Source organism: Rousettus aegyptiacus, unplaced genomic scaffold (genome assembly GCF_014176215.1).
Source record: "Rousettus aegyptiacus isolate mRouAeg1 unplaced genomic scaffold, mRouAeg1.p scaffold_m13_p_1, whole genome shotgun sequence".
NCBI lineage: Eukaryota > Metazoa > Chordata > Mammalia > Chiroptera > Pteropodidae > Rousettus > Rousettus aegyptiacus.
The window spans coordinates 142,822,129-142,831,504 of NW_023416284.1; the positions used below are offsets into that span (position 1 = coordinate 142,822,129).

At 39.9% G+C, this 9,376-nt stretch overlaps 1 long non-coding RNA gene across 1 annotated transcript; it reads right to left on the reverse strand.

The window, feature by feature from the left end:
* Nucleotides 1–308: 308 nt before the first annotated feature.
* LOC118605081 lies at nt 309–7,064 on the reverse strand. Its single transcript, XR_004951889.1, has 3 exons — nt 6,963–7,064; nt 5,206–5,357; nt 309–503 (listed from the first exon to the last, which is right to left on the reverse strand). It is a non-coding gene; the product is annotated as an uncharacterized LOC118605081 (long non-coding RNA).
* Between the last annotated feature and the right edge of the window lie 2,312 nt (nt 7,065–9,376).

The following is a 9,376-nucleotide window of genomic DNA, read 5'->3' on the forward strand; positions in this document are numbered from 1 at the left end:
TGGATCTGACTGTCCAATAGAGAATTCCAGAACAAAATATCAACAAAATGCGTTAAGTCTGGCTATGCCTACAAAGAAAATTTTCCAATTTTTGTTATAAATCAGTGATAATTTAGGAGTAGGTGGTCTATTCCTTGAAAGGGGACTACAGAATCATTTCCATCCAAATCTTCAGCAGTGTGAATTTCCAGATAAGATCATAAAAAGAACTCTTAAGGGTTTTTTTCAACATTATATAAAACACTTTGTGTTGAGATGTCCTAGGTTTTACCCTCAACCATCGAAGTATCTCATACAGATTCATAAAATCATGTCAAGTGATTGTTTTATTTCAAAAGAATGCATTCCCAGGACAATAGCAATAATGGGGCAGGGGTGTCCAGAAATGGAAAGAGCATTCTACTGGGGGAAACGATTCGTCGGGAGTCCTGGGTTTCTTCCTGGTTTGGCCAGCTGGAAGACTTTAGCAAGAGGTATAACTTCTCCAAGTCTGTTTCCATATCCTGTAAAACACAGCAGTTAAACAAGATGACCCCTAAGTCCATTTCTACAAATCAATGAATGTAAAAGCTTGTTGCTCATTTTAGTAAAGCCGTGTCAACGCGCTTCCTTCTAGCCAGTCTACCCAGAATGATGTTTTCGTCACGGTGGCAAAGTAAAACAGGGTGGCGTTGTCCTATAGCCCGTGGCTCAGAGCTTTGGGAGGTATTGATGACTCAGCACGTGGCTCTCTGCCCTGAGGACCAGGGCTGCAGGTGCCCAGGTGGGCCTTGTTATGAGGGAGCTGCCACAACTTTGGGATGAGGCAGGAACTTGAAATATGGACCATTTAAAACCACTCAGATTCCAGGACACTTTACTCAAGCTTAGGAGTGTCAACCTCCATGCCTTCATCAAACTGCCACCTTGGATAATTATGCTCCTCAAATTATTCTTGCATTTTGGTGCCGTGTGGCATCCACACTTCCTATTCGCTGATGTTGTATAGTTTGCTTGTTGTCTTCCAGCCCACAAACCTGATGATAGAGCTTTTTTATTGGTTGGAGGGTGGGGGTAAGAGCGAATCAGCATATTCTTCCTAGAGCTAATGGGTCTGCTCTTTCAAGTCACTAAAGAGAAAAAAGGAAAAGAGCACAGAAAACAAACAATTCAACACTCTTCTCAACTTGAGGGCAAAGGAAACGACCACTTCAGAAACGCTGGTGTCAATACCGGAGTCACTCTTGGTAGGTGGGGGTCTTGGAAATCTTGGAGAACTTTCACAGGGTTTAATACAACACTTATTTGTATGGAAAACTATTTTTTTAGGGGGTAATAAGTTATGAAACTACAAAGCTATATAATCTTTAAGCTATGAGATGTCGACATAATTGTTTTGAGATCAACCAATCAGACCACACATTTTGTACTACCAGGTTATAATGAGTGTCATTAAACATCATGATAACAACGCCCTCCTTGTTTGCTAACAAAGGGGCATTCTCTTCGTGTATCACTGATGACAGCTGATGCCGCACAATTAAAGTCATCTACTCGTTCCCTCTTTTTCCTGATTTATTCCAGAACTGTCATATGGTTAGAGAACATATTTTTCTCCTCCTGAATTTTTCTTTCCCTCTTCCTTCTCCTTTTTTTATCTTCCTCTGGGCTGAACTAGATTTCCTCTTGTGAGGAAATGTCTCCTTACTGACCAGTCAGGTACTTTGGGTGATACTTAACTTTTCCAGGTCACTGGGACAATGTTTGGTGAACTGGAGTCAACACTTAACCAAGTGGAATTCCAATAGCTGGAGACATCTGTTGCCTCCCAAGGTGACCGATATTTTCAGAGGACTTGTTTACTCTCCTTGCAGAGCTAGCCAACGGAGTTATTTCTTCTAGGTGTGCATGTAAACTTGGAAAAATATTCTACTTTTGGAACGTATTCTAAATATCTGCTTTTATTTTCATCTATTTTACTTTGTTGGTGTTTCCTATGATTGACGAGTTTTCTGTGATTTTAGGCAAGTTATTTAACCTTTGAATTACCATTTACTTATTTCTAAATTTCATGGACACGATTAAGGGTTTTTATTTCATTCATCTAATATTTATGAAACACAAACTATGTGCGTGATGCTTCATTTTGTGTTGTCGGAGTCACAGGACAGCACGATATCTACTCCTGTTCTTTAGATATTTATAATCTAATTGAAAAGGTAGACATTTACACATGAAAATAAAACTAACAACACAAGACAATACATGACAATGTAAAAAAGACAATGTTGTATGTATATTCAACACTGCGTTTTTTGTTGTAACGACATTTTGGAAACTGTCTAAATGTCCAGTAACAGAAGACTGGTTTAAACAAATTATGATCATTTATACCATGGAATACTATACAGCTGTTAAAAAATAATGGAGTGGCTCTACCTGTACTAAAATGGAAGAGCTCCAAAATTTTTCCTCTTTGAGAGAAAAAAAAGAAAGTGTATAATAGTGTGAACTGTGCTACCACTTGTGAAAAGAAAAAATGAAATACGTGTGCAAAGTCTTACATATGCGTTGAATATCTTTGAACAGATACACAAGAATCTGGAAAAAGTGAATACCTGGAGGGAAAACATGAGAGGCTAAAGAATAGTGTAGAAGGAAGACTTACTTTGCTTTAATATCCTCTTGTCTCTTTTGAATTTTGAACCAGGTACATATAGTGTCAATTTTTTAAATAAAAAATAATATTTAAAATCTACCCTAATCCTATGGCCAGCTCTCCACAGTGAGAGCTGGCGAATATTAAACAAGGATCAGAAAACTTTTTTTGCAGACATCCGAAACAGAATGAATTCTCTGTAAGAGGTTTTGAAATAGTTCTACTGAAAGTTCTACTGCTTTCTCCCTTTCAAGTCATTTCCATTATAATGCTTCTAACACATGGAGCAGATAGAAGGAGAGGTTTCAATAACCCCACACTACATTGGGCTTGGAGTTTTAGGTCACTGCTTCAACATGATTATTTAAAAGGATGTGGGACGGCAATGAGGGAGGGTACTTGGGGAACACAGGAAAGCAAGTCAAAAGTACTATGAGCAGAAAATTCCTCTTTCCATGAGAACCTCTGCTGACTCTGTCACACTTGTGGGTATCCTCTGTCACCTGGACAGAGACTGGCAGCCTTGGCTTCTGTCATAAGGTGGCTCATACTTTCTTGCTTCTTTGTTCTTCATGGCACATTCCCAGAGGGTATGGAAGTTTATCAGACCTTTGTTTATAGATTATAGCACTTCACAGACTAGTAGAATCTCAGAGTTAGGACAGATTCTGGAAATTATCCCCAGTAACCTCATATTATAGTCATGTCTTGGGGATGAGTGATCTGCCCATTGACACATCAGACATCAGGTGCAAAGCTGGGACTACACCCTTAGCCTTCTAACTCTGAGTCCAGTGCTCTTTTTATGATGCTACGTATACTGAATATCTCTTCGATTTTCTATAGGGGCGATGCTATGACCATGACAGTTACTCCTCTAAAAATGATTGAACACTGTGAGGGCAAACTCAACAAGTCGGATTCAGGGCTTCCTTAAAGCTAGCCTAACAAGACAGATTTTGGGGTGTGAGTAAGAAGAACAGGTGGTTCCCCCCTCCTGCTAGAGAGCAGGTGGGTGATCACACAGACCTCCTAGCAAACAGCCAGAACCAGTACTCTTGAGGATACCAGTACTCTTTAACCCCACCTCTTCACTGTAGGTCCGGTCCAACCTGGACGTTTCAGCATCAAAAATCTCCATCTCAAAATGTGTCTTATGACAATTTTTATCAGTGATGAATTATATAAAGCATCCTACAGTCTCAGATTTGAAAACCATACTTCAGGACTAAAGCAGTAAGGAAGATAGACAACTTTTGCCTCTTTTTTCTGTAGGAAAAATATAACAAAATAAAACCCCAGTAATTGGACTAACTTTAAAAATTATAATATGAGCCAAACGTCTTCTTTAGTTCGATACCATTTTTCTTTTTGCTACATATGTGAGTCCTCTTTATCTATGGGAACAAGTTAAGTCTCTGGGCATTAGAGGCCACTGGGTCAGGCTGGCAAACAAAGTCATCACTCCTGGGCACTGACTGTGAGCCCTACTGACAGTCTCAACACTGCAGCTCTGATGCCTTTTACTTTCTCTTTTCTAAAATGAATTTCCTCTTTTATAATGATTTCAGAAAATGGACTCTGGACTTGGAGTTTACAAGAGCAAGAACCAACTTATCTTTGCCCTGGCTATGAATCACTGCCTCTTCCCACCCATTTCCACAGACACCTGAGTTAATTTAGTCTCATCTAATTCCTTCTGCTGTTTTCAGTGGGACTTCCGCCACTTAGGCAGCATGAGTCAAAATGGATCATCCTCCTCTTCCAACTGCTTGACGAATTAAGGTATTTGTTTGGAGCTGAATGTTTACAACAAAAACTACCAAACTATCTCTTTTTTTTTTTGCATGTTTTGACAGTCCAGAAGCTGAGCAGCAGGGAAAGGGCCCCTAATCCTGTTGAGAAGAGACTTTGCTTGAATATAGTTTGGCTTTCATCGAAAGATTTGAAACTTCTACCCTGTGTCCAGTGTCCCAGGTCTTGATGAATAAAACAGTGTCAGCACCTAAGCTAATCATTCTTCATTTCCAGCCGCAGCTCAAGGGTTTTGCTGTCTGTCTTTGGAAATGACTCAACTAACAGATGGGGGAGTAGGGGGACTGCACCACTAAATTAATTACACACCATCTTCAGGCTTTATCCTTTCATTTACTGAGTCAGTGTTTAATTAACAACTTAAAACTGCACTTCCTTGCAGATGAGTTAGTTTTTCATAAGATCATAAAATTAAAGAAAAAATCTGACAAGCTCATCGCTCACTAGTCCTTGTCCCCAGCCTGACCCCGATGACTTTCATTTCTGACCCCTTCTCTCTAGGACTTACCTATATGTGAGGTATCCCAGAAGGGGCAGTGGGTTCCCACTGCTGCATCTGTCACCTTTGGAGGACTCTTTTTGTTGGATCTATCCCAATGACTATTTTCCCATCTTCTCACTTTACCTTTGTCTTTTCTACATTTTTATTTGCGAGATACTAGCAGATCATAGAGTTGACATCAGTATGTACATTACAGTTCTGTTTTAGGTAATGTTCATTTTATGAATGAACACAAATAGTCACCACATACCTCCACAGCTTCTTTCCTTCTCCATTTTTGCTATCCTCTTCTCTCTCGCTCTCTCCTCCCCTAAAGCAGAAAGAAAGTGGGTGAGGAGGTGGGGGATTTCTCTTGTTCTAATCCGGAACCAGTCTTCAGTCCTGGCTCATTCTTCTCCCTGCCTAAAAATAAGAGCCAATGTTCACCCAATGCTTTAGAACTACTAACTCATATAACACCCAACAATGGCATGCTTGTCCCCATTTTACCATGGAAGTGGGCTGGCTTCTAATACAGTGAAAAGGTACCCTACTTCTCACTACCTGTGTGCTGCCTAATCACTTCTTGGCCAATTAACATGCACAACACACACACACACGCACACTTAAATTTTAAAATAATTCATCTATTGTAATTTAGATTGGTAAATATTAACTTCTTTGAATAAGTTGACACAGAGCTCAAAATCTAACAAAGAAATGTTATACTTATCAAAACCACATAAGTTATTTTGATGGTAAGACCTTATCTATCCAGAATATTAGCCTCTGATACACCAGAAAAGGTTTCATAAAAGTTAGTGCTAAAACTCACTACTTGGCTTATTAGTTGAGCCCCCTCATTCAGAGTCATTTTAGTTCTATTTACTCTTACTTTCTACACTCTTACTTTCTACACAGTTCTAAAAAGGCCCAGGGTCTTCTTTCCAATCCTTTGAAAAGGCAGAGCCAGAGGAAAAGATGCTGGAAGACTGCATCTAGAGTGCATAGCAGAGGTAGCTGATACCTGAACAGAAAGAAAAAGAGCTTTGCAAAGGTGTAAATGTCTGATGTGTCAATGGGCAGATCACTCATCCCCAAGACGTGACTATACTATGAGGTTACTGGGGATAATTTTTTACCATTTAATGTAGGAGATGATAGCCCCATCCACTGCTTTCCTGAATTTAAGAAATATAGTAACTTGTTCATCACGATGTCCCTAAGTCACTAAGACAAAGACACTCCATGATCAACTGTAACAAGATAAAGCGGTTCACAACTTTTTCAAGGAATTCCTGTACATTTGGGTAAAGTTTTATTGTCTGAAGGATATCAGTAACACCAAGATAGCAAAAATGACTCATTCCCCAAGATTTCTAGATAGCCAAGTTTTGCTTTTTGTATGACAAAAAGATAAGTTACTCCTCGAGATAAGTGACACTGTCACTATCAAACTAGTTTCTGATAATTATAATTTTATATCATCCAGTGACAAGTTCTTAGATTATGACACATTAATTAGTCTTAACTTCATGCATCTCTAGAGCATATATGACTCTTCAGGAGACCCTGAATTTCTGCTAGTACAGGTTTCATAACTGATTCTGGCAAGAACAGGAGTCAGCCTAGGACTGTGGTTATTCTGCATGCAGAAGAATCTCATAATCCCTTTGGAGGGCCTAGACTGTGTAAAAAGATTGCTCCATTTTTGCATAATGGTACTTTACTTCATGAATTATAAAAATATTTTTTACTAAAGAGAAAGAAACTGGGTTTGTGGCATACTTTTGTGATGTGATTTAACTTAATTCTCCATGTTCAAATGAACTAAATAAAATGATATGATATATTTCGATGGAACCTTTTTATTCACTCTTCCAATCGACACACAGTCAAAAGCCCACCATAATCACCATAATCACCACTCTCAGTTTTTCGGTTAAATCGCATTTTTAAACTTTCTATTATGTAAATTTCTAAACATCCACAGAAGTCGAGACAACAGTATAATGAATCCCAATGTACCCATCATTCATCCAGCTTCGACGATGATGAATATTTTGTCAGTCTTAAACAGCATGCCTTAGTGTGGCTCCATGAAACTCCCTCTACTTCAATTTTCCAGCAGCCTGAAAATGTCTGGGACTGGCCTCCTGCAGAGCAGAGCAGCCAGGCATCCAGTCACGCAGTGTGACTGAGAGGATGTCAGAGGCTGCTTGCCCCACAGTGATGAATGCCAGCACGGGTGAGTCATTCTCGGCGCTAACCACTACTCTCTCGCTCTCGCTCTCTCAGGTTCTCTTTTAAAATGCCCTTCTGCTGGGAAATTACTAAAATCTTATTAATAGTTTTATCAGAGCAAGTTGGTTTTTATCAAATGATTTTCTTCGAGAACGGAAGCCTTGGGAGAGACCATCTAACACCTCTGCAGCCTGGGGATGGATGGGGCCCTGGAACAGGGAAAGGAGATAGAATAAAGTGAGGTAAGAAAGCCAAATTCACAATGCTGGCCAGGATTAGTCTTAGCAGTATTTTCCTTAAGAGGTCGCCTTAGAAAAAAAATTATAACTGAAATATTTTTATTACTAATAATCAGGATTTGGAAGTAGTGAAAAGGATAAGGTAGAAAGCCCTTTTATCATTTTTAAAAAATGGTTTAAATTTACATCATTTTAAATACTTTTTAGTTAACATAAAGACGATATTTAAAAGTTCCCAACACAGACAATGGACTAGTGGTTACCAGAGGGGAGGGGGGAGGGGGGAAATTTAAAAATTTTTAAAATAAAAAATAAAAAGTAATAAAATAAAATAAAATGTTTAAAAAAATTTAATGAATACATAAAATTAAAAAAAAAATTCCTAGCCACCTCTATTTTAAGCAGCCGTGACAACTGGTCAGTCACCTTAGGAAGAATTGTTTCAGTGGTCCTTTTTTTGCTTGACAAAGGTGGTCCCTCTCCACGTGTTTTAGGATATCCCTTGAGCAGTGAGCGAACACATTGTTAGAACTGACAAGGAGGAAAAACATCGAGTTCTTGGCTGTTTTTCTTTGAGGTTCAATATTATAGGAACATTTCTGATGGGCTGGTCTAGGCCTGACTGAGGTCAGCTGGTTAAAATGATCCTAGAACTCTGCTCCATGCCTACCCTACCCTTGGCCATGAAAACTCAACATAAGTGAGAAAGAGTCTGAACCAGTGACCCAGACTTGGGTCTGTTTTGTTTTGGGGTAAAATGGGTTCAGATAGAACCTGTACCTGGCATCAGGACTCCAGGGAATGATGGTATATGTTTGCGTGTACGTGGGTATGTATGCCTGGGTCTGTCTGTGTGTGTGGACGTGTGGGGGTATGTGTGTCTGTGTGTGTGTCAGAGAGAGAGAGACAGAGATGGAGACAGATACAGAGAGATAGACAGAGAGGAAGAGAGAGAATGCGCTCTGGGAGTATTGCGTCACTGACAGCACTCCATGTTGCTGTGGAGTAACTGGCTTCCCAGAGATCTCATGGAATCTTCTAGCCTCAATGGGCAAGTCTGAACTCCAGTTTTAGCAGGTCAATAGAAACCACCTTTTAAAATCAGGGGACCACAGGCGGCAGCAGGAGATCCCAGCAGCTCTGCATCTAGCAAGAAGGCCAGAGTGACAGTGTTTGGACCAAGGAAGTATCTTGACTCTCACAGTTATCACAGGAAGAGACAGATTTGTAGGCAGCTTGGGGCTCAAATCTTATTAATTTTAATGTTAAAAGAACTGCAATCATTTCGTAACTCAAACTGGTAAAGTAGAACATAATGGTCACAAATATGCGAAAAGGAAGAAGATTCTAGGGAAGTTTATTCATATGTTAATTATTCTATTTATGGTGTGCATTTGTGGTGGATTTTTGTTTTCTTCCTTATTTTGTTCCTGGTCTTTTAAGTTCACCTTTTTTTACAATAAAAGTGTGCTGTTTTCTATTTAGGAGATATAAAGACAACAGGAGATGTTTTTTTAGCCCAAGTATTCTGCTCTAGTGGAACTCACTTCTCCCTCCATGGTGCCTGAGAACTCTCTCCTTTCCAGATCCACAGCAGAGGTGAGCTTTACCTGAATGGGCACTCGTTACCAACGAGCAACTCTAACTCTAGAAAGTGCTAGGTGACAGTAGGGGGTGCAGCTTTGGTGGTAGACAATAAGCTTTGGGGAGAAGGGGAAGCAAAATATCATCTCCAGGGCAGATCAAGAGACAAGACTGACAGTGAGGGAAGCAAGAAGCAGGAATTGAGAGCGAGGTCAGGCTGGTCACACTCGATAGCGGTTCTCAAATGTGGATGAGTTTGTACAAGAGTCCTCAGAAAAGCTTAGGCAGAGTGCAGATTTCTGGGGCTCACCCCAGTCCGGGTTGGTAAGATTTGGGGTGAGGCACAGGAATCCTCAGATGATTCTGGCCAGAAAG